This window comes from Phyllobates terribilis, unplaced genomic scaffold (assembly GCF_046119375.1).
Source record: "Phyllobates terribilis strain yellow unplaced genomic scaffold, ASM4611937v1 Scaffold_29__1_contigs__length_15306474, whole genome shotgun sequence".
NCBI lineage: Eukaryota > Metazoa > Chordata > Amphibia > Anura > Dendrobatidae > Phyllobates > Phyllobates terribilis.
This window is the reverse complement of record NW_027362789.1, coordinates 6,780,825-6,806,976: the sequence shown is the minus strand read 5'-3', so window position 1 is coordinate 6,806,976 and position 26,152 is coordinate 6,780,825.

The following is a 26,152-nucleotide window of genomic DNA, read 5'->3' as shown; positions in this document are numbered from 1 at the left end:
CCTTGCATCTTCTCGCCCTACCACCTGCACCAGTGACCCTATTCCCTCGCATCTCCTTCAGTCCCTTGCTCCAGCTGACACCACTCACCTAACAAAAATTTTCAACCTTTCCCTCTCATCTTGTCTCTTTCCCTCTTCTTTTAAACACGCCAGCATACATCCATTACTTAAAAAAACATCCCTTGACCAGAACTGCACGGCCAACTACAGACCTGTTTCCAATCTTCCCTTTTTCTCTAAACTCCTGGAACGCCTGGTCCACTCCCGTCTCATCCGCTATCTCTCAGACAACTCTCTTCTTGACCCTTTACAATCTGGTTTCCGCTCTTTACATTCTACTGAAACTGCCCTCACTAAGGTCTCTAATGATTTACTAACAGCTAAATCTAATGGTCACTGCTCCCTGATGATTCTCCTGAATCTCTCTGCCGCATTCGACACTGTGGATCACCAGCTCCTCCTCACTATGCTCCGCACTATTGGCCTCAAGGACACTGTTCTCTCCTGGTTCTCCTCCTATCTCTCTGACCACTCCTTCTCTGTGTCTTTCGCCGGCTCCTCCTCCTCCCTACTTCCCCTTACTGTCGGGGTTCCTCAAGGATCAGTCCTAGGCCCCCTTCTTTTCTCCTTATACACCACTCCTATTGGACAAACAATCAGCAGATTCGGTTTTCAGTACCATCTCTATGCTGATGACACCCAATTATACACCTCTGCTCCGGACATCATCCCTGCATTACTACAAAATACCAGTGATTGTCTTTCTGCTGTGTCTAACATTATGTCCTCCCTCTACCTAAAACTGAATCTGTCAAAAACTGAACTACTCGTCTTTCCTCCCTCCACTAACCTACCTGTGCCCGATATTGCCATTTCTGTTTGTGGCTCAACCATTACTTCCCAGCAACAAGCCCGCTGTCTTGGGGTCATTTTTGATTCAGATCTTTCTTTCACTCCTCACATCAAATCACTCGCTCGTTCATGTCATCTACACCTCAAAAACATCTCAAGAATCAGGACTTTTCTCACCTTTGACTCGGCAAAAACTCTTACTGTAGCTCTTATTCATTCTCGTCTTGACTATTGCAACTCTCTACTTATCGGTCTCCCTCTTACTAAACTCTCCCCTCTCCAATCCGTCCTTAACGCAGCAGCCAGGATCATATTCCTCGCCAACCGCTACACCGATGCCTCTTCCCTGTGCCAGTCATTGCATTGGTTGCCCATCCAATATAGAGTTCAATTTAAACTTATCACGCTTACCCACAAAGCGCTCCATGCTTCAGTACCCTCCTACATCTCCTCCCTCATCTCAGTCTACCCCCCTACCCGTGCCCTCCGTTCTGCAAATGACTTAAAACTAAAATCCTCCATAATCCGAACTTACCACTCCCGTCTCCAAGATTTCTCGCGTGCTGCGCCAATTCTTTGGAATGCACTACCCAGGACAGTTCGATTAATTCCCAATACCCACAGTTTCAAGCGAACCCTAAAAACACATTTCTTTAGACTGGCGTATCGCCAAAACACACTCTGTCCGTCCCAGTTTTCCCCCATATTAAAATCTTCTTCAACTTCAGGTTCATACCAACCATGCACTTAATAGCCTCTGTCAGGACGGTACACATACTGGCTGGCGACCAGTCCATGTATTATTATTTATCCTATTCAGTATATCAAGGCTGCATTTTACAATATATGTACTTTTTACCTTTTGTGTCTCCCCCACTTCCTCATAGACTGTAAGCTCGCGAGCAGGGCCCTCACTCCTTTCGATATGAGATATGCTTATTCTGTATTGTCTGTATATGTCCCCCCTAAAATTTGTAAAGTGCTGCGGAATATGTTGGCGCTATAAAAATAAAAACTATTATTATTATTATTATAAAAATAAAAACTATTATTATTAGTAGCAGTATGGAACGCGATTTTTTCTCTGCAACTATTCTTCTCCAATCATTTACAGGACCATTTACAGTGTTCTATGCTACAGAATGGTAATGTATCCGTAATAGTGTTGAGCGAGTATGTTCTATTAACCCTTTCGCCGAGTATGCTCAGCCGAGCACCGAGTATTTACAGCTGCTCGGTGATGTGTTTGAATCGCTCCCGTGTGCATGATTTGCAACTGTTTGACAGTTTTAATACATGTGAGGAATGTGTAAGAAATAGAGTATGCACTCGGCCGAGCATACTCGGTGAAAGGGTTAACAAAACATACTCACTCATCACTAATCCGTAAATATCGGATGCCATATGGATGGTCCGTGTGGCGTCCTATTTTTTCTCACACCCATAGGCTTGCATTGGCGAGTCTCGCACGATATATGCGTACAATCACAACATGCTGCGATTTTGCTCGCACGCCGAGAACAAAAAATGGTGATGTGAACTGCCCTATAGAATAACACTGGGCCAAGTGCTGTGCGATGTTTTATGTGTTATACGGTAGTGTGACTCCGGCTTTACCTGACTTATCTGCTTCTAGAAGGATGTGACATGGAAGGAGGAAGAGCAGCACAATCCTGTAGTTCTGGATGAAGGACTTGTACAGGCAACCAGCTAAACACTGATAAAGAGAACAAGTAATGGGAGCATCTCTCCAGGGAAAGTACTGACAATGTCTGACTGTATTCACACAGATACAGAGGACTGTATTCACACAGATACAGTAGACTTTATTCACACAGATACGGAGGACTTTATTCACACAGATACGGAGGACTTTATTCACTCAGATACAGAAGACTTTATTCACACAGATACGGAGGACTTTATTCACACAGATACGGAGGACTTTATTCACACAGATACAGAGGACTTTATTCACACAGATACGGAGGACTTTATTCACACAGATACGGAGGACTTTATTCACACAGATACGGAGGACTTTATTCACACAGATACAGAGGACTTTATTCACACAGATACAGTAGACTTTATTCACACAGATACGGAGGACTTTATTCACACAGATACGGAGGACTTTATTCACACAGATACGGAGGACTTTATTCACACAGATACAGAGGACTTTATTCACACAGATACAGAGGACTTTATTCACACAGATACAGAGGACCTTATTCACACAGATACAGAGGACTTTATTCACTCAGATACAGAGGACTTTATTCACACAGATACAGAGGACTTTATTCACACAGATACAGAGGACTTTATTCACACAGATACAGAGGACTTTATTCACTCAGATACAGAGGAATTTATTCACACAGATACATAGGACTTTATTCACACAGACACATAGGACTTTATTCACTCAGATACAGAGGACTTTATTCACTCAGATACAGAGGACTTTATTCACACAGATACAGAGGACTTTATTCACACGGATACAGAGGACTTTATTCACACGGATACAGAGGATTTTATTCACACGGATACAGAGGACTTTATTCACACAGACACAGAGGACTTTATTCACACAGATACAGAGTACTTTATTCACACGGATACAGAGGACTTTATTCACACGGATACAGAGGATTTTATTCACACGGATACAGAGGACAATATTCACACGGATACAGAGGACTTTATTCACACGGATACAGAAGACTTTATTCACACAGATACAGAGGACTTTATTCACACAGATATAGAGGACTTTATTCACGCAGATACAGAGGACTTTATTCACGTAGATACAGATGACTTTATTCTTACAGATACAGAGGACTTTATTCAGACAGATACAGAGGACTTTATTCACGCAGATACAGAGGACTTTATTCACGCAGATACAGAGGACTTTATTCACGCAGATACAGAGGACTTTATTCTTCAGATACAGAGGACTTTATTCACGCGGATACAGAGGACTTTATTCACGCGGATACAGAGGACTTTATTCACGCAGATACAGAGGACTTTATTCACGCAGATACAGAGGACTTTATTCACGCAGATACAGAGGACTTTATTCTTGAGATACAGAGGACTTTATTCTTGAGATACAGAGGACTTTATTCTTCAGATACAGAGGACTTTATTCACTCAGATACAGAGGACTTTATTCACACAGATACAGAGGACTTTATTCACACAGATACAGAGGACTTTATTCACGCAGATACAGAGGACTTTATTCACGCAGATACAGAGGACTTTATTCACGCAGATACAGATGACTTTATTCACGCAGATACAGAGGACTTTATTCTTCAGATACAGAGGACTTTATTCACGCAGATACAGAGGACTTTATTCTTCAGATACAGAGGACTTTATTCTTCAGATACAGAGGACTTTATTCACTCAGATACAGAGGACTTTATTCACACACATACAGAGGACTTTCACAGATACAGAGGACTTTATTCACACAGATACAGAGGACTTTATTCACACAGATACAAAGGACTTTATTCACGCAGATACAGAGGACTTTATTCACTCAGATACAGAGGACTTTATTCACTCAGATACAGAGGACTTTATTCACACACATACAGAGGACTTTCACAGATACAGAGGACTTTATTCACACAGATACAGAGGACTTTATTCACACAGATACAGAGGACTTTATTCACACAGATACAGAGGACTTTATTCACACAGATACAGAGGACTTTATTCACGCAGATACAAAGGACTTTATTCACGCAGATACAGAGGACTTTATTCACTCAGATACAGAGGACTTTATTCACACAGATACAGAGGACTTTATTCACACACATACAGAGGACTTTATTCCCGCAGATACAGAGGACTTTATTCACGCAGATACAGAGGACTTTATTCTCGCAGATACAGAGGACTTTATTCACGCAGATACAGAGGACTTTATTCACGCAGATACAGAGGACGTTATTCACGCAGATACAGATGACTTTATTCACGCAGATACAGAGGACTTTATTCACTCGGATACAGAGGACTTTATTCACTCGGATACAGAGGACTTTATTCACTCGGATACAGAGGACTTTATTCACTCGGATACAGAGGACTTTATTCACTCGGATACAGAGGACTTTATTCACACAGATACAGAGGGCTGTATTCACACGGATACAGAGGACTGTATTCACACGGATACAGAGGATTTTATTCACACGGATACAGAGGATTTTATTCACACGGATACAGAGGATTTTATTCACACGGATACAGAGGATTTTATTCACACGGATACAGAGGACTTTATTCACACGGATACAGAGGACTTTATTCACGCGGATACAGAGGACTTTATTCACGCAGGTACAGAGGACTTTATTCACGCAGGTACAGAGGACATTATTCACGCAGATACAGAGGACTTTATTCACACAGATACAGAGGACTTTATTCACAGATGCAGGTACAGTACATCTCACTAAATTAGAATATCATCAAAAAGTTAATTTATTTCAGTTCTTCAATACAAAAAGTGAAACTCCTATATTATATAGAGTCATTACACACAGAGGGATCTATTATATAGAGTCATTACACAGAGGGATCTATTATATAGAGTCATTACAAACAGAGTGATCTATTTCAAGTGTTTATTTCTGTTAATGTTGACGATTATGGCTTACAGCCAAAGAAAACACAAAAGTCATTATCTCAGAAAATTAAAATAATTAACAAAAAACACCTGCAAAGGTTCCTAAACATTTAAAAAGGTCCATTAGTCTGTTTCAGGAGGCTCCACAATCGGGGAAGCCTGCTGCCTTCACACATGTCCAGAAGGCAGTCATTGACATCATCCACAAGGTCCCAGAGTTCCAATTTTCCTTTGGAAATCAAGGTCCCAGAGTCTGGAGGAAGAGTGAAGAGGCCACAATCCAAGCTGCTGGAGGTCTAGTGTGAAGTCTCCACAATCAGTGATGGTTTGGGCAGCAATGTCATCTGCTGGTGTAGGACCACTGTGTTTTATCGAGACCAAAGTCAGCGCAGCCGTCTACCAGGAAATTGTAGAGCACTTTATGCTTCCCTCTGCCAACAAGCTTTTTGGAGATGGAAATTTCATTCTCCAGCAGGTCTTGGCCCCTGTCCACACTGCCAGAAGTACCAATACCTGGTTTACACACAACAGTATCACTGTGCTTGATTGGCCAGAAAACTCGTCTGACCTTAACCCCATAGAGAATCTATTATAGAGAATCTATGGGGTATTGTCAAGAGGAAGATAAGAGACACCAAACCCAACAAAGCAGACGAGCTGAAGGCTGCTATCAAAGCAACCTGGGCTTCCATAACACCTCAGCAGTGCCACAGGCTGATCGCCTCCATGCCACGCCGCATTGATGCAGTAATTGATGCAAAAGGAGCCCTGACCAAGTATTGAGGGCATTTACTGACCATACATTTCAGTAGGACATTTCAAATTTTACACTGTGTTCCAAATTATTATGCAAATAATATTTTCTCAGATTTTCCCAAATTACCTATATGAATTGCAGTCATTGTAATTTTCCAGTCAAATAACTATTAGAGTACCATTGAAAGGTTTTTGTACAAACTGCCTATGATAACAGTATATTTTAAAAAAAATAAAAAACTCAAACTGCACTCAAAATGCATGTTCCAAATTATTATGCACAGCAGAGTTTTCAACCTTTTCATTTTAATAAAGAACAAAAAAAATGGTCATTTTTGAAATTATAAGCATTAGCAGGTTATTACAAACTGAAATCTAACAGTTTTCAACTCAAAACTTTATTCTAGGTGATGTTACATTTGCACATAGGACCCCTTGTTCGAAAGGAGCTTCTGAACTCTCTCGTCCATTGAATTTGTCAGGTTTTGGATGGTTTCTGCTTTAATTGTTTTGCATGAGGACAGAATACCCTCCCAGAGCTGTTGCTTAGATGTGAACTGCCTCCCGCCATCATAGACACTCCTTTTGATGATGCTCCAGAGGTTCTCAATGGGGGTTGAGGTCAGGGGAGCACGCGGGCCACACCATAAGTTTGTCCCCTTTTATGCCCATAGCAGCCAGAGATGCAGATGTGTTATGTGCAGCATGAGACGGTGCATTATCATGCATGAAAATGATCTTGCTGCGGAATGCACGGTTCTTCTTCTTGAACCATGGAAGGAAGTGCTGTTTGAGAAACTCAACATACATTATGGAGTTCATCTTTACCCCTTCAGGGATCCTAAAAGGGCCGACAATCTCTCTCCCCATGATTCCAGCCCAAAACATTACTCTACCTCCTCCTTGTTAGCGCCGTAGCCGTGTTTGCATGGGGTGTCCATCAACCAGCCATCCTCCACTCCATCCATCTGGACCATCGAGATCTTTTCATGGGATTGTAGCTTGAAGAGGACAATTTGCATATTCCAGGTGCCTTCTGGGAAAAGCGAAGAGTCTCCCTCAGCTAGAAGATCGTTGGGTACAGCCGGGACCAGCTGCTTGGAAAGCATCGCCAAATCAGGGATTAAAGCTTGAAGAAGACAATTTGCATATTCCAGGTGCCTTCTGGGAAAAGCGAAGAGTCTTCCTCCGCTAGAAGATCATTGGGTACAGCCGGGACCAGCTGCTTGGAAAGCATCGCCAAACCAGGGATTGAAGCTTGAAGAGGACAATTTGCATATTCCAGGTGCTGTAACATACCTGGCGGCGTCCTTGCATAGTGGTCCATCTCCCACTGTGCAAGAGCGCGCACTTGATCTCCAGTCCAGAATGTCTCTCTGGCTTCCCTCCATGCTGTCTGTTTGTGTCTGTTTCTGCTGCTTAAGGGCGGCGCCCGATCACTTCCTGCTTTTTGTACCTGCTGTGGGTCACACCCCTTGTGCGTCCTCAGCCTATTGCTGTCTGTCACCTGGTATATAGCCCAGCTGCGGCAATCAATCCCTGCCTGAGCATAGTGTTTCATTCAGTGTGTGCTTGCACTCTGAAGGTGCCAGGTCCCGTTCTATGTCTCTTGCCTTGCGGTATCAGTTCCCGCGTCTGAACTGAGTCCTGTCTATGTCTCCTGCCTTGCGGTATCAGTTCCCGTGTCTGAACTGAGTCCTGTCTTTGTCTCCTGCCTTGCGGTATCAGTTCCCGTGTCTGAACTGAGTCCTGTCTATGTCTCCTGCCTTGCGGTATCAGTTCCCGTGTCTGAACTGAGTCCTGTCTATATCTCCTGCCTTACGGTATCAGTTCCCGTGTCTGAACTGAGTCCTGTCTGTGTTCTCTTGTCTGCCTATCCTGGAGGCTGTATTTCCAGGCCTGTCTGAACACGCTCCTAGCCTGTTCCTCCCGCCTTCTAGGGGCCGATTACCTAGACCCGTTCCTGTATCTTGTCTGTCCTGTCTGAACACGCTCCTTGCCTGTTTGTCCCGCCTCTCTGGGGGCCGTATTCCCAGACCCGCTCCTGTCTCCTGCTGCAGTGTCGGTCTCCTCCGTACACTCAGTTCCAGTCTGAACTCTTTCCTATCCTTTACCTGTTTTGCCTCTATGTCCGTTCCCTTCCCTTTTCTGCAGAGTCTGAACTCGTACCTAACTCCTGCTTGTTGTCTCTGTACTCCCGTTTGTGAGTTTGTGGTCCACTCGCTACTTCACTGCAAGTATCCTGTGGGTATCTGGCTCTGCCTTTCTCTTCCTGTCTGTTCCGTGTGAACAGAGCCCTGTCCCCCCTGCTCTGACTCCTTTGCTCACCGCTCCGGCGGTTCTAGCCTGCTCCTTCTCCTTTGCTCACCGCTCCGGCGGTTCTAGCCTGCTCCTTCTCCTTTGTTCACCGCTCCGGCGGTTCTAGCCTGCTCTGACTCCTTTGCTCACCGCTCCGGCGGTTCTAGCCTGCTCTGACTCCTTTGCTCGCTGCTCCGGCAGCCTTGCTCCGCTCGGACCCTTTTGCTCGCTGCTCCGGCAGTCTCGCTCCGCTCTTATCCTTTTGCTCACTGCTCCGGCAGTCTTGCTCCACTCTTGCTCACCGCTCCAGGCGGCCTCGTCCTGCTTTACTCTTGCTCACTGCTCCGGCAGTCTCGCTCAGCTCTGACCCTTTGTTCACCACTCCTGGCGGCCTTGTCCTGCTCTACTCTTGCTCACCGCTCCAGGCGGCCTTGTCCTGCCCTGTTCTCGCTCACCTCTCTGGGCGGCCTCACTCTGCTGTGTTTGTCCGCCACATCTGTGGTTCTGTTCCTGAGTCCCAGTGTGTACTGGGTCCTATCCCGCCAGTGTTCCTACCTGCTAGTGCTTCCCTGTCTGCACTCTAGCTGTGCTTGCCTGTACCCCCCTGCCTGCTTACCCGCCTGCCTGCATACCAGTTGTGCCTGCCTATACCCACCAGTATGTGTGCCAGCCTACCAGTCTGTTCCTGTATTCCCCTGTGTGGGTCAACAGCCGTGTCCGGGGTCTGTCCTGGAGTAGCACCTGGTCCCTCTGCTCGGTTCCTCCTTGGTGCACTGGCGTCGTATGCCGTCGTGCGACCCTGGTCGGATCGGGTGAATACCTAGTTACGCCCCTCCAGGCATTCACTCTCCGGCACGGTCCAGTGGAATCACTACAATCACACGCACACGCCGCTCAGCCCGGGCGTGTGCATTACAGCATGCTCAGGCCATGGTTCCCATTGAGCCCCACGGCCTTCGCTCTCTGAGAAGTTTTCCAGCGAATACATGCATTAAAATAAATAAATAATTTTTTTTTCCCTTTAGCTGAGTTCCAGGCGAATTACGCACCCGTCCAGATGGATCTATCAGCTCTCGTTCCTGCGGATCCGCCACGTTACTATGGGGATCCAAGACAGTGTCGTGCATTTGTGGAGCAATGCATGCTACACTTTAAGGCCTACCCTCTCTATTTTCCTTCCGATTGGGCTAAAGTGGCCTTTATGATTGACTACCTAGCGGGTGATGCCTTGAAATGGGTCACCCCCCTATGGGAAGCATGGGATCCTGTCGTCCTTGACCTGCAGGCCTTCCTGGTGGCCTTTCGTATGGTCTTCGAGGACCCTAACCCTGAACCCCCTGCTGAAGCTTCACTTCCCAATATCCCGGAGCAGCCCCGACTGGTAATGTGTGTGGGTAGCGCAATAGTCCTCCAGCCCAATGAGACTACTGCCCACCCAGAATCCTCACAGGGTGACTACGCTTTCCAGAATACTTCTCCCAACCTCAAGAGGCAGTCCAGACGTGCTAGACGTAGAGGCAAGCCGTCACGCCAGGGTCTGTCCTCCCTGAGACCTCCTGACCCCAACCTTGAAGTCCCTACTGAAGCTTCATCTCCCTGTATCCCGGAGAAGCCCCAACGGGTAATGTGCGTGGGTAGTGCACCAGTTCTCCTGCCCGAAGAGACTTCTGCCCATCCAGACTCCACACAGGAGAACTTCCTGCACCCGGCATCAGATGCTTCACCCACTTTAACCGGTGTGCATGTCCAAGGATGCTCCAAAGCTGTGGTTATCTCAGAGTCTGTGCACCTCTACTACCTGGTGGAGGACCCCCTGTTGCCTCCTGAATCCTCCGGGATACCACTCGATGACAAATGGAGAGAGACTTCTCTACACCCGGTACTCGATACTTTGTCCGCTTCGTCCTGTGAGCCTGACAATGGGTACCCCAAAGTGGTAGTTACCCCCGAGTCTCTACACCCCTCCGACCAGGCGGAGGACCTCCAGTTGTCTCCTGAACCCTTTGGGGTGCTACCTGGTAGTGAAAGGACAGAGACTCTCCTATACTCTGTACCTGATACCTCGCTCGCTTCGTCCAGTGAGTCCAACCTAGTGTACTCCGAAGCAGAGGTTACTCCCGAGTCTCTACACCCCTCCGACCAGGCGGAGGACCTCCAGTTGTCTCCAGAACCCTTCGGGGTGCTACCTGGTAGCGAAAGGACAGAGACTCTCCTATACTCTGTACCTGATACCTCGCTCGCTTCGTCCACTGAGTCCAACCTAGTGTACTCTGAAGCAGAGGTTACCCATGAGTCTCTACACCCCTCTGACCAGGCGGAGGACCTCCAGTTGTCTCCAGAACCCTTCGGGGTGCCACCTGGTGGTGAATGGACAGAGACTTTCCTATATCCTGGATCTGATACCTCGCTTGCTTCGTCCAGTGAGTCCGACCTAGTGTACTCTGAAGCAGAGGTTACCCGTGAGTCTCTACACCCCTCTGACCAGGCGGAGGACCGCCAGTTGTCTCCAGAACCCTTCGGGGTGCCACCTGGTGGTGAATGGACAGAGACTTTCCTATACTCGGTACCCGATACCTCGCCTGCTTCGTCCAGTGAGTCCGACCTAGTGTACTCTGAAGCAGATGTTTTCTCCGAGCCTCTGCACTCTTCTGACCCGGCGGAGGACCTCCAGTTGTTTCCTGAATCCTCCGGGGTACCACCTGATAACAAAGAGACAGTGACTTTTCCTCATCCTGTACCTGATAACCCGTCTATTTCTTCCTGTGAGTTTGACAAGATGTACCTCGAAGCAGAGATTACCCCCAAGTCTCTGCTCCCCTCCAACCCGGTGGAGGACTTCCAGTTGTCTCCTGTACCCTCTGGGGTGCCACCTGAAAATATGTGGAGAGAGACTTCCTTGTGTGCTGTTCCTGGTACTCCACCCGTTTCGTCTGTTGCTGAGGATGGCTGGATAGGAGGTAGCATCCTAGCTAACCAGATGAGATCAGTTTTTCCTGTGGACAGTGGAAGTGATCTATTCGAAGTGAAGAATTGGCCCTCGAATTCCCTGCGGAAAATTCTGGCAGGCCTGAAGAAGAGGGGGCGTAAGGGGGGGGGGGTACTGTAACATACCTGGCGGCGTCCTTGCATAGTGGTCCATCTCCCACTGTGCAAGAGCGCGCACTTGATCTCCTGTCCAGAATGTCTCTCTGGCTTCCCTCCATGCTGTCTGTTTGTGTCTGTTTCTGCTGCTTAAGGGCAGCGCCCGATCACTTCCTGCTTTTTGTACCTGCTGTGGGTCACACCCCTTGTGCGTCCTCAGCCTATTGCTGTCTGTCACCTGGTATATAGCCCAGCTGCGGCAATCAATCCCTGCCTGAGCATAGTGTTTCATTCAGTGTGTGCTTGCACTCTGAAGGTGCCAGGTCCCGTTCTATGTCTCCTGCCTTGCGGTATCAGTTCCCGCGTCTAAACTGAGTCCTGTCTATGTCTCCTGCCTTGCGGTATCAGTTCCCGTGTCTGAACTGAGTCCTGTCTTTGTCTCCTGCCTTGCGGTATCAGTTCCCGTGTCTGAACTGAGTCCTGTCTATGTCTCCTGCCTTGCGGTATCAGTTCCCGTGTCTGAACTGAGTCCTGTCTATATCTCCTGCCTTATGGTATCAGTTCCCGTGTCTGAACTGAGTCCTGTCTGTGTTCTCTTGTCTGCCTATCCTGGAGGCTGTATTTCCAGGCCTGTCTGAACACGCTCCTAGCCTGTTCCTCCCGCCTTCTAGGGGACGATTACCTATGACCCGTTCCTGTATCTTGTCTGTCCTGTCTGAACACGCTCCTTGCCTGTTTGTCCCGCCTCTCTGGGGGCCGTATTCCCAGACCCGCTCCTGTCTCCTGCTGCAGTGTCGGTCTCCTCCGTACACTCAGTTCCAGTCTGAACTCTTTCCTATCCTTTACCTGTTTTGCCTCTATGTCCGTTCCCTTCCTTTTCCTGCAGAGTCTGAACTCGTACCTAACTCATGCTTGTTGTCTCTGTACTCCCGTTTGTGAGTTTGTGGTCCACTCGCTACTTCACTGCAAGTATCCTGTGGGTATCTGGCTCTGCCTTTCTCTTCCTGTCTGTTCCGTGTGAACAGAGCCCTGTCCCCCCTGCTCTGACTCCTTTGCTCACCGCTCTGGCGGTTCTAGCCTGCTCCTTCTCCTTTGCTCACCGCTCCGGCGGTTCTAGCCTGCTCCTTCTCCTTTGTTCACCGCTCCGGCGGTTCTAGCCTGCTCTGACTCCTTTGCTCACCGCTCCGGCGGTTCTAGCCTGCTCTGACTCCTTTGCTCGCTGCTCCGGCAGCCTTGCTCCGCTCGGACCCTTTTGCTCGCTGCTCCGGCAGTCTCGCTCCGCTCTTATTCTTTTGCTCACTGCTCCGGCAGTCTTGCTCCACTCTTGCTCACCGCTCCAGGCGGCCTCGTCCTGCTTTACTCTTGCTCACTGCTCCAGCAGTCTCGCTCAGCTCTGACCCTTTGTTCACCGCTCCTGGCGGCCTTGTCCTGCTCTACTCTTGCTCACCGCTCCAGGCGGCCTTGTCCTGCCCTGTTCTCGCTCACCTCTCTGGGCGGCCTCACTCTGCTGTGTTTGTCCGCCACATCTGTGGTTCTGTTCCTGAGTCCCAGTGTGTACTGGGTCCTATCCCGCCAGTGTTCCTACCTGCTAGTGCTTCCCTGTCTGCACTCTAGCTGTGCTTGCCTGTACCCCCCTGCCTGCTTACCCGCCTGCCTGCATACCAGTCGTGCCTGCCTATACCCACCAGTCTGTGTGCCAGCCTACCAGTCTGTTCCTGTATTCCCCTGTGTGGGTCAACAGCCGTGTCCGGGGTCTGTCCTGGAGTAGCACCTGGTCCCTCTGCTCGGTTCCTCCTTGGTGCACTGGCGTCGTATGCCGTCGTGCGACCCTGGTCGGATCGGGTGAATACCTAGTTACGCCCCTCCAGGCATTCACTCTCCGGCACGGTCCAGTGGAATCACTACAATCACACGCACACGCCGCTCAGCCCGGGCGTGTGCATTACAGGTGCCTTCTGGGAAAAGCGAAGAGTCTCCCTCCGCTAGAAGATCGTTGGGTACAGCCGGGACCAGCTGCTTGGAAAGCATCACCGGGTATCACAAGAAAGAATACAGACATCAAGTCAGCAGGGACAAGGAGCAGCATGGCAGATGTGACAACCTACATGGTGAGTTGCAACATGTGCTACATGTTCACAGATCGACCAGAAGATGAAACCAACTTCACCTGCCAGAAGTGTAGACTACTGGCTCTTTTAGAAGAAAAGGTGCGGGGACTGGAAGAAAGAATTGCGACATTAAATCTCATCAAGGAAAATGAAGACTTCCTGGACAGAACAGAAGCATCACTACTGGTCACGGAAAGTGAAGGAAGCTTCCAAGAACCTCCAGAGGCAGACAAGTGGAGGCAAGTGACCAAAAGAAGCAAGAAGATCATGGAGACACCACCGACCACACAACTGAGAAACAGATTCCAAGGATTTGTGGAGGACGAAGATGGCACACCTAAGGATGAGGCACTACCAGCAAGCAAAGAAGAAAAGAGCACCCAGAAACACCCAGAAGCGACAAGAAAAAGGACAGCTTGGTGGGAGACTCACTACTGAGAGGAACAGAAGCAGCTATCTGCAGACCGGACATAACCGCAAGAGAAGTATGCTGCCTCCCAGGTGCGAAGATCAAGGATGTTACCGATAGGATACCAAAGCTCATCAGTTCCAAGGATGTCCACCCATTTCTTCTGATACATGTTGGCACCAATGACACGGCAAGGAAGGACCTACCAACAATCTGCAAGGACTTTGAAGCATTGGGGAAGAAAGTAAAAGAACTGGATGCGCAGGTAGTTTTTTCTTCTATCCTTCCAGTAGACGGGCATGGCGTCAGGAGATGGAACAGGATCCTTGATGTGAACAACTGGCTGAGACGATGGTGCAGACAACAAGGATTTGGATTCCTGGACCACGGTGTGAATTACCTCTATAACGGACTCCTTGCCAGAGACGGACTACACCTCAACAAACCCGGGAAACACACATTCGCTAGGAGACTCGCAACACTCATCAGGAGGGCGTTAAACTAGAAGAAGATGGGATGGGAAGAAAAACGCCGGACACGAACATGAAACCAGAGAACATACTAATGAAAGATATGAAGTGCGACAAAGAAGGTCCAAGACAAGATACTTGGAAGGGAGGTAAGAAAATTTCTAATACAATCCACAGGGAGAAGATTGGAACAAAACAAAATCGTGTAAACTGCGTGCTAGCAAATGCCAGGAGCCTGACAAACAAGATGGATGAACTGGAAGCAGAAATATCTACAGGTAACTATGACATAGTGGGAATAACCCAGACATGGTTAGATGAAAGCTATGACTGGGCAGTTAACTTACAGGGTTACAGTCTGTTTAGAAGGGATCGAAGAAATCGGAAAGGGGGTGGAGTCTGTCTATATGTAAAGACGTGTCTAAAGCCTACTATACGGGAGGATGTATGGGAGGGAAATGAGGAGGTCGAGTCCTTATGGGTGGAGATACATGGGGCAAAAAACAATAATAAAATTATCATAGGAGTCTGTTATAAACCACCAAATATAGCAGAAGCCACGGAAAGTCTATTAATGAGACAAATAGACGAAGTAGCAAAAAATAATGAGGTGATTATTATGGGGGACTTCAACTACCCCGATATAGACTGGGAAACCGAAAGCTGTAGATCTCAGAAAGGAAACAGGTTTCTGTCAATTATCAAAGACAATTATTTGTCACAACTTGTGCAGGAACCAACTAGAGGGACGGCCCTTTTAGACTTAATATTAACTAACAGGCCAGACAGAATAACTGAGGTGCAGGTCGGGGGGCACCTGGGAAATAGTGACCACAACATTATACAATTCCACATGTGCTTCAGTAGGGTACCCAGCAAGGGAGTCACAAAAACACTGAACTTCAGGAGGGCAAAGTTTGATCAGCTAAGAGTTGCCCTTCACCTTATAGACTGGGATAGTATCTTCAGTAATAGGAGCACGGATAGAAAATGGGAAATTTTCAAAACAGTCCTACATAGTCACTGTAGAAGGTACATACCTTATGGGAATAAAAGGGCTAGGAATAAGAGGAAGCCCATGTGGCTAAATAAGGAAGTCAAGAGGGCAATGAAAAACAAAAAAAGGGCTTTCGGTAAACTTAAGCAAGAAGGCAGCGAGGAAGCGCTAATATCTTATAGGGAAAAAAACTAAATCTGTAAAAAACAAATAAGAATAGCAAAAGAGGAGACAGAGAGACTAATTGCCAAGGAAAGTAAAACGAATCCCAAACTGTTCTTTAACTATATAAACAGTAAAAGGATTAAAACTGATGGAGTTGGCCCATTGAAAAATAACCTGGGTAAAATCATAGAGGGCGATGAGGGTAAATCAAACCTACTCAATAGCTTCTTCTCCACTGTTTTCACAAAAGAAAACAATTTATCGGAGGAAATGCAGAGTGATAAAGTAAACCCTCCGCTAAATATCACCCACCTAACCCAGGAGGAAGTTCAGAAACGACTAAATAATATCAAAATAGACAAGTCACCAGGCCCAGATGACATACACCCCCGGGTACTAAAAGAATTAAGTAATGTGATAGACAGACCGCTGTATCTTATATTCAAGCACTCTTTATGGACAGGGACTGTCCCACTAGAGTGGCGCCAAGCAAATGTGGTACCAATATTCAAAAAGGGGTCTAAAAGTGACCCTGGGAACTATAGACCAGTAAGCTTAACGTCTGTTGTGGGTAAATTGTTTGAAGGATTTCTTAGAGATGCTATTGTAGAATATCTTAATGATAATAACTGTCTAACTCCATATCAACATGGATTCATGAGGGATCGCTCCTGCCAAACAAACCTGATGGCCTTCTACGAGGAGGTGAGCTCACAGCTGGACCGGGGAGAGTCAGTGGATGTTGTATACCTTGACTTCTCCAAAGCGTTTGATACCGTGCCACACAAAAGGTTGGTATATAAAATGAGAATGCTTGGTCTGGGGGATAATGTGTGCAAGTGGGTAAATAGCTGGCTGAGTGATAGAAAGCAGAGGGTGGTTATCAATGGAGTAAGCTCAGGGCGTGTCAGGGTTACTAGCATCAACTGCCTCAAGGGTCTGTCTTGGGCCCTATATTATTTAATATATTTATTAATGATCTAGTGGAAGGGTTGCATAGTAAAATAGCAATATTTGCAGATGATACTAAACTTTGTAAAGTAGTTAATACAGATGAGGATAGGGCACAGCTACAGGAGGATTTTGATAAATTGGGGAGTTGGGCCAAAAAATGGCAAATGGGGTTCAATGCCGATAAATGTAAGGTCATGCACATGGGAAAGAAAAACAGCAGTCACCCATACATATTAAATGGGAAACCGTTGGGGAAATCTGACATGGAGAAGGACCTGGGCATCTTGGTTAACAGCAAATTAAATTGGAGTGCCCAGTGTCAGGCAGCAGCTGCGAAGGCAAATAGAGTCATGGCATGCATCAGAAGAGGAATAGGGGCATATGATGAGAACATTGTTCTTCCTCTGTATAAAGCGCTGGTAAGGCCGCACTTAGAATATTGTGCACAGTTCTGGGCTCCGGTGCTCAGGAAAGACATATTGGAGCTAGAGAGGGTGCAAAGGAGGGCGACTAAGGTAATAAAGGGAATGGAGGGACTAGAATACCCAGAGAGGTTGTCAAAATTAGGCCTATTTACGTTGGAAAAGAGAAGGCTTAGGGGAGACCTCATAAACATGTATAAATACATCAGGGGGCAGTACAGAGATCTCTCCCATGACCTGTTTATACCAAGGATGGTGAGAAAGACGAGGGGGCACACTATGCCTCTGGAGGAAAGGAGGTTCCTGCACCAGCATAGAAGGGGATTCTTTACGGTCAGAGCCGTGAGACTCTGGAACTCTCTGGGAGAGGAAGTGGTGATGTCCAACTCACTTAATGAGTTCAAGAGAGGCCTGGACGCCTTTCTTGAGAACAATAAAATTACATCTTATGCTTAGTGATAGTTAATTAATCCAGGGATTTAATCTGACTGCCAGATTGGAGTCGGGAAGTGAATTTTTCCTCAATGATGTAAATTGGCCTATACCGCATGTTTTTTTTTTGCCTTCCCCTGGATCAACGCTGCGGAATAGCTGCAGTGCACAAGAAATAGGCTGAACTGGATGGACGCTTGTCTTTTTTCGCCCTTATAAACTATGTAACTATATGTAACCCCCCAATCCTGGTATGCATGGTCCCCTCACCCCCCAATCCTGGCATGTGTGGTACCCCTCACCCCCCAATCCTGTTATGTGTGGTACCCCTCACCCCCCAATCCTGGTATGCATGGTCCCCTCACCCCCCAATCCTGGTATGTGTGGTACCCCTCATCCTGGTATGCTTGATCCCCTCACCCCACAATCCTGGTATGCATGGTCCCCTCACCCCACAATTCCGGTATGTGTGGCCCCCTCATCCCTTTCACACTGTACACACATACAAAAAAATAAACAGTTATACTCACCTTTCTTCTCTGTGCTCCAGCGCTGCTGCGTCCTGTTCTGCCGGAGGCTGGGGGAGGAGTGTGGCGACGGAGCACCGCGCTGTCCGGCGCCATTTTGCTGATGACACACTGCAAATGTGTCTTCAGTAAAATGGCGCAAGATAGCGCTATGTGCATGCGCCGATCCGGCGCCCCACTCTTGCCACGGTCCCCGGTGAAGAGAGGCGCTGCGGCAACGCACCTCCCTGTCAGGTAAGTATGTAAGTATGGCGTCAGAGATCGCGGTATGCGTTCAGTGCCTACGCATACCGCGATCTCCGGCGCCATACACTCCTCTTACCTGTAATGGCTGCATGGGTGATTCTGTCTGGAGCCAGACTGCGCGTCGCGCATGCACAGTCTATCGAGGCTTCAGACAGAGACACGTTTGCAGTGTTATATTATAGATGGTGTTTTTCCGGTAACGGTTTTATATGAATTTATGAAGGTGCCTAAGGCTTTTAATTAATGCTGGATCCTACCTGCCCTTTACATTTTTACGCTTATAGCCCGGGAGAGGCATGACTGAGAAATATTAGGATTAGGATCCCATCAAAGAAAGGTCACCTTGTCACGGCTAGTGGGCTCTCCTGAATTTGCCAATTTATGTGCTAAATACTGTAATTTTTATAAGTAAATTCTATATAGCAGTAATGCGGTTCAAATGTCATATATTCAATGTTTGCAGCACTTACAGGGGCGGCTGTATTCTCCTGTATCTATCTATACTGAGGAGAGGGTAGACATGCCTTGGTGTTTGGGACCTGATCTTTTAAGACCCTAACAACGCCCCCGCTGCTATCCGTCCTTGGTGACACTGTTTACCTCTTGGTATCACTTTGCAGCAGCCAACAGAATGTCTCCGCACTGTGACCCTAAACTACATTCTCACTTATCTTTTTGCAAAGGACCAGAAAAAGAGGGGAGGAGACATCACACCATGTGAGCACATCCCGCCCACTTTTACTGCAGTCTTAATGCAATCTAACACTACAGGAGATTCATGGGAAATGTCTGCAGCTGCTCCCCCTAGTGTTTAAGAGTTGAAAATATCAAAACTTTTACAATTTTTATATTTTTTTACCATTAAAAGATTTTTTTTTCTAAATTAAAACTTTAGTGCTTTACATTTTTTCAATTGTTGCTGCGAGACCTCTGAAGATGATGAGTATTATACTATCCATTTTTGAGCTTTACGTTGCTTTACTCCCTACTTCACAGTACACTGACGTTGAGTATGGTCTCATCCATATGGGGTCACAAAGGTTCAGCTAATGTTATCGCCTTTTGCAGGGCTTTTCATACTGGATACATCACCGTCCATCATATGAAAGTCCAACCATAAACAATATTCCATGGACCCTCAAGGTAAATCCCAAACTTCTCCCTGATCTTCTCTATGTGATATCAATGACTGTATAATAACAAGGGCTCTCTGGTTGATTAGATTATGTATAAGAGAATTTCTAAATGTTTTTTTTTTTATTACAGGATGACCCACTACTAGTGTTGAGCATTCCGATACTGAAATATCGGGTATCGGCCGATATTCGCGGTATCGGAATTCCGATACTTAATTCCGATACTATTGCAATATCGTATACCGGAATCGGAAGTTCCCATAATGCAATGAGACATTTTCATTTTATTCAGCCAATGAGGATCCTAAGAAGTGTGGGCACATCCTGTTAGGCATGTAGGCATCTTAACTAATGGCATGGCTGTGATTGGCTGCTGAAATGATGTCATGATGCACTATAAAAGCCACCGCCGCCATTTTGAGCTCACTCTGCTGTGAATTCAGTTAGGGATAGGACGCTGTTGTTCTGAGGGACAGTTTTAGCTACCTATTTGCTCTATACTGCTTTACCCAAGCTACTTTCTAAATCACTGTGCCTTGCAGTGCTAGTGCACAGTTCCCTGTGCTGTTCACCGCTATCTGCAAGGTCTGTGTGTGTGAGTGCAGCTCACCCTGTAGTGTGTGCTTCAGCCAAGTCTGGTTGTAGTGCACTCAGTGTGTGTCACTGCCTCATACATTGTCCTTTATTGCCAATTCATAATTTTTCCTGATATCTCCTATTAGTGTGGTGGTTCCATCTGTATTCAGCTAAATTGGTTCCAAACACACTATATAGGAGTAGATAGAGAAATTTTTTTCCGTCTTGCAGCGCTAGTGCACAGTGCTCTGCATCTGTACTGTTCACCGCTGTCTGCAAGGTCTGGTGTGTGAGTGCAGCTCACCCTGTAGTGTGTGCTTCAACCCCGTCTGGTTGTAGTGCACTCAGTGTGTGTCACTGCCTCATACATTGTCCTTTATTGCCAATTCATAATTTTTCCTGATATCTCCTATTAGTGTGGTGGTTCCATCTGTATTCAGCTAAATTGGTTCCAAACACACTATATAGGAGTAGATAGAGAAATTTTTTTCCGTCTTGCAGCACTAGTGCACAGTGCTCTGCATCTGTACTGTTCACCGCTATCTGCAAGGTCTGGTGTGTGAGTGCAGCTCACCCTGTAGTGTGTGCTTCAACCCCGTCTGGTTGTAGTGCACTCAGTGTGTGTCACTGCCTCATACATTGTCCTTTATTGCCAATTCATAATTTTTCCTGATATCTCCTATTAGTGTGGTGGTTCCATCTGTATTCAGCTAAATTGGTTCCAAACACACTATATAGGAGTAGATAGAGAAATTTTTTTCCGTCTTGCAGCACTAGTGCACAGTGCTCTGCATCTGTACTGTTCACCGCTGTCTGCAAGGTCTGGTGTGTGAGTGCAGCTCACCCTGTAGTGTGTGCTTCAACCCCGTCTGGTTGTAGTGCACTCAGTGTGTGTCACTGCCTCATACATTGTCCTTTATTGCCAATTCATAATTTTTCCTGATATCTCCTATTAGTGTGGTGGTTCCATCTGTATTCAGCTAAATTGATTCCAAACACACTATATAGGAGTAGATAGAGAAATTTTTTTCCGTCTTGCAGCACTAGTGCACAGTGCTCTGCATCTGTACTGTTCACCGCTGTCTGCAAGGTCTGGTGTGTGAGTGCAGCTCACCCTGTAGTGTGTGCTTCAACCCCGTCTGGTTGTAGTGCACTCAGTGTGTGTCACTGCCTCATACATTGTCCTTTTTTGCCAATTCATAATTTTTCCTGATATCTCCTATTAGTGTGGTGGTTCCATCTGTATTCAGCTAAATTGGTTCCAAACACACTATATAGGAGTAGATAGAGAATTTTTTTTCCGTCTTGCAGCACTAGTGCACAGTGCTCTGCATCTGTACTGTTCACCGCTGTCTGCAAGGTCTGGTGTGTGAGTGCAGCTCACCCTGTAGTGTGTGCTTCAACCCCGTCTGGTTGTAGTGCACTCAGTGTGTGTCACTGCCTCATACATTGTCCTTTATTGCCAATTCATAATTTTTCCTGATATCTCCTATTAGTGTGGTGGTTCCATCCATATTCAGCTAAATTGATTCCAAACACACTATATAGGAGTAGATAGAGGAGCCTTTCTGCAGCATTGGGCCCTGCAGCCCCAGCCAGATTAGTATTAGCCTATTTTTTGCAGCCTCATCTATTGCATTGTAGGTTACCTTCCTACATTGTAATAGCTACAAAAAGTTTGTGATACTATCGTTATTACATCTTTAGGCACATCCAGTGTCTTTTTGTGACAAAAAAAACCTAAATAAAGTTCACCAAACACTCCACTTTACAGTTGTGTAGGCCACATTAGCTCATATTAAAGTCTAGTCCACACTTTATAAAATTAGTGTTTCTTATACCTGTTAGCAGCTGTTCAGGAATAAGCACACTAAGCCCTTAGTACTTTTCTGCCTATCTTTATCAGTCTACCAAGATGAAGAAGGCAGGGAGTAAGGCATGTGGTCGTGGTCGTGGGCGTGGGCGTGGAGTTTCTGCAGGGAGAGGACGTGAGGATTCTGTGCCTGCAGGGAGAGGACGTGGGGATTCTGTGCCTGCTGCGGGCACCAGTGACTCAGCATCCCCCAGTTTTACCAGGGAACAGTCCTTTATGCGCAGCTTTGTAGGAGCTAGCCGTACCCCACTGCTGCGCGAGGACCAAATTGAAGCCGTTGTCGGATGGATGGCAGCTAACGCATCGACTTCAATTAGTTCCAGATCCTCTCAGGTCCTGAGCACTGAAGAGCACCCATCTGTCTCTTCACCACCTGCCAAATTGCCCAGGCAGTCAGAGAGCCCTGGACAGGAGCCATCTCTACTTCTGTTCTCTGAATCTCTTGGCTTGGAAAGAGGGGGCCAGCCAAGCAGAATTCGAGAATTTGAAGAAGAGGTAGTATGCAGTGATGCGCAACCGTTTTGTCTCTCTGAATCTGAAGAGGCGGGTGGGCCAGTGCCTATGGTCAGCAGCACACCTCAGTACGCATCTGATGATGAGACTCAGGTGCCACTTTCTGGTGCGTACTGTGCTGTCGAGACTACCCAGGAGAAGCAGTTGTTTGAAGAGGGTGGTGTAGATGATGAGGTCCTTGACCCATCATGGCGTGAGGGACAGGAAGGTGGTGGGAGCAGCTCTGAGGAAGAGATTCCCCGAACGGCCCAAAAAGGAGGGAGAGGGAGGGGGCAGACTTGGTTGCCTGTAGCCTCCACTTCGGCACCCATTAGGAGCATGGCTCTTCCAAAATCCAAAGCGGGCGCTCCCAAGACTTGCAGTGCCTGGTCCTTTTTTGACACAGTTGCAGATGACATTTGCTTTGTCAAATGCAAGCTGTGTAATCAGAAGGTGAAAAGAGGGAAAAGTGTCAGCAACCTCAATACCACAAATATGTGGAAACATGTGCGGACCAAGCACGTGGTGGAGTTACACAAACACACTGAAGACCTAGGCCAACCTACAGCGCCACCTACCACCTCTTCAGCTCGTGTTGTAGCCTCTTCCTCCAGCTCACACACAGCTGGTTCGGCTTCCTCACAGGATCGCCATGGAAGAATCTCTGGCACTGTTGTACAGAGACACAGTGTAATTCCACCCACAGCACCACTTTCCCAGTCATCCTCACACTCCCAGGCCAGTCTACAGCCATCGTTAGCACAGGCATGGGAGAAAAGGCGCCCATACTCGGCAAACCACCCCCGAGCACAGGCTCTGAATGCTGGCATTGCTAAACTACTGGCCCTTGAAATGCTATCATTCAGGCTGGTGGAGACTGACACATTCCGTAACTTTATGGCATTGGCAGTCCCACAATACAACGTGCCCAGCCGCTTTTATTTCAGCAGGCAAGCCGTCCCTGCCCTGCAACATCATGTGGAGGGAAAAATTAAACATGCGCTACAAAACGCCGTCAGTAGCAAGGTCCACCTGACCACTGATGCGTGGACCAGTAAGCATGGACAGGGACGATACCTTTCCCTCACTGCCCATTGGGTAAATGTTGTGGAGCCGGGTACAGATCTTGAGAGTGGCGCTGTACGTGTTCTGCCAACTCCAAGGATTGCAGGAATCCAGTCTGTACACATTGACTCCTCCTCATACTCCAGTTCCTCTGAATCAGCGCTGCAGGAGCCGTCACGGTCTACCTCCACATCGACCCGTGAACGGTTACCTGTTATGATGACCGATATGAGCACAGCCGTGGCCAAACGTCAACAGGCCGTATTAAAATTAATTTCTTTGGGGAATCGAAGCCACACAGCGCAGGAGCTCTGGAATGCCATCAAGCAGCAGAGTGACGTGTGGTTTGTGCCAGCGAATCTCCAGCCAGGCATGGTAGTGTGTGACAATGGCCGAAATCTGGTGGCAGCTCTGGGCCTAGGCAACCTCACTCACATCCCATGTCTGGCACATGTGCTCAACTTGGTCGTGCAGAGTTTTTTGAGGGACTATCCGGATCTTGATGCACTGCTTCACAAGGTCCGCATAGAGTGCGCTCACTTGCGGCGTTCCAGCAATGCAAGATCACGCATTGCAGCTCTGCAGCGCCGATTATGTCTTCCGGAACATCGCATCATATGTGACCTACCCACCAGGTGGAATTCAACGTTACATATGTTGGAGAGGTTGTGTGAGCAGCAGGCAGCAGTAATGGAGTACCAGCTGCAGCAGGCGCAAACAAGTCGCAGTGCGCGCCGTTCACACTTCACCACCACTGAGTGGGCCTCTATGAAGGACATTTGCCACGTTTTGCGTGCCTTCGATTATTCCACGCGGATGGCGAGTGCAGATGATGCACTAGTCAGCATGACTATCCCCCTTATCTGCCTGCTTGAAAAAACACTGCAAGCACTAAGGGACGAGGTTTTGGAAGAGGTGGAGGATGAGGAGTCACAAATGCCATCTGCTTCTCTACAGTCTGCGCAACGTGGTTCCTCACAAAGGCCTAGGCAGGGGACACTTTGTGAGGAGGATGAGGAGGAGTCAATGGATGAGGAAGACATCTGTCCAGAGGAGGGAGGTACACAATGCTCTAGTAGTCAGTATCTAGAGCGAGGGTGGGGTGATGCAGAGCAGGCAGAGATCACGCCTCAAGCAGGGGACAGCGTTTCTTGGCCAGTTGGCAGTCTGCAGCACATGGTTGATTTCATGCTGCAGTGCCTCAGAAACGACCGCCGCATCGCCCACATTCTCAACACGGCTGATTATTGGGTGTTCACCCTCCTAGATCCTCGCTACCGGGACAACTTACAAAGCCTCATAACACCATTGAACCGGGAGCGTAAAATGCGGGAGTACCAAGACGCACTGGTGCATTCCATCATGTTCTCCATTCCAACCGAGAGCAGTGCTGCTAGTGCTTTACAAAGCAGCTCAGTGCGTCGAGGCAGTGGAGGAAGCTCTGCACAAAGAGGGAGCAGAAGCAGCGCCTCAGCACAAGGCAAGACCAGTATGGCCGAAATGTGGCAAAGTTTTGTGTCCCCGCCGCCACAAATGTCTACACCATCACAGACAGCTCCAGTCAGCAGGAGGCAACGTTTCCGTCAGATGGTGACAGACTACATGTCTTGCCCTCTTAGTGTACTCCCAGACGGCTCTTCTCCCTTCAAGTTTTGGGTCTGTAAGCTGGATACATGGCCAGAGCTTAGTCAGTATGCACTGGAGGTGCTAGCTTGCCCTGCTGCTAGTGTATTATCGGAACGCGTCTTTAGTGCCGCAGGTGGTGTACTAACAGACCGTCGCATGCGACTATCCTCCGATAACGTTGACCGGCTTACTTTTCTCAAAATGAACAAGGCCTGGATCTCTCATGAATTTGCCAGTCCTCTTCCAGAATAAATAATTGGTTGGCAACAGTATCCAGGTCTCCTGTTCTGTTCATGTTTCTACCACCTGAACTGTAATCCCTGAGCTCCAACACCGCCAGTTGGCGCTCGGAAGTGCCGTCTGCACAGTCAACACTTGCTGCCGTGTTATTGGGGTTCAGTAACGTCAGCTGTTCTCCTGCTGTGCGGACGGCAATTTCTCCTGATTTGTCCACATCCACTGTACTACACATTTTAAAGTTGCTCCAATTACTCCTCTGGCTCCTCTGTTTTCATTCTTATCCCTGGGCTCCAGCACCGCCAGTTGGCGCTCGGAAGTGCTGTCTGCACAGTCAACACTTGCTACCATGTTATTGGGGTTCAGTAACGTCAGCTGTTCCCCTGCTGTGCGGACGGCAATTTCTCCTGCTCTGTCCACATTCTCACTACTACAGATTTTAAAGTTGCTCCAATTACACCTCTGGCTCCTCTGTTTTCATTCTTATCCCTGGGCTCCAGCACCGCCAGTTGGCGCTCGGAAGTGCCGTCTGCACAGTCAACACTTGCTGCGGTGTTATTGGGGTTCGGTAACGTCAGCTGTTCCCCTGCTGTGTTCACGGCAATTTCTCCTGCTCTGTCCATATTCACTGTGCTACTTATTTAAAACTTGCTCCAATTACACCTCTGGCTCCTCCGTTTTTAGTATTTACCCTGGGCTCCAATACCGCTAGTTGCTGCTCAGAAGTGCCGTCTGCACAGTCAACGCTTGCT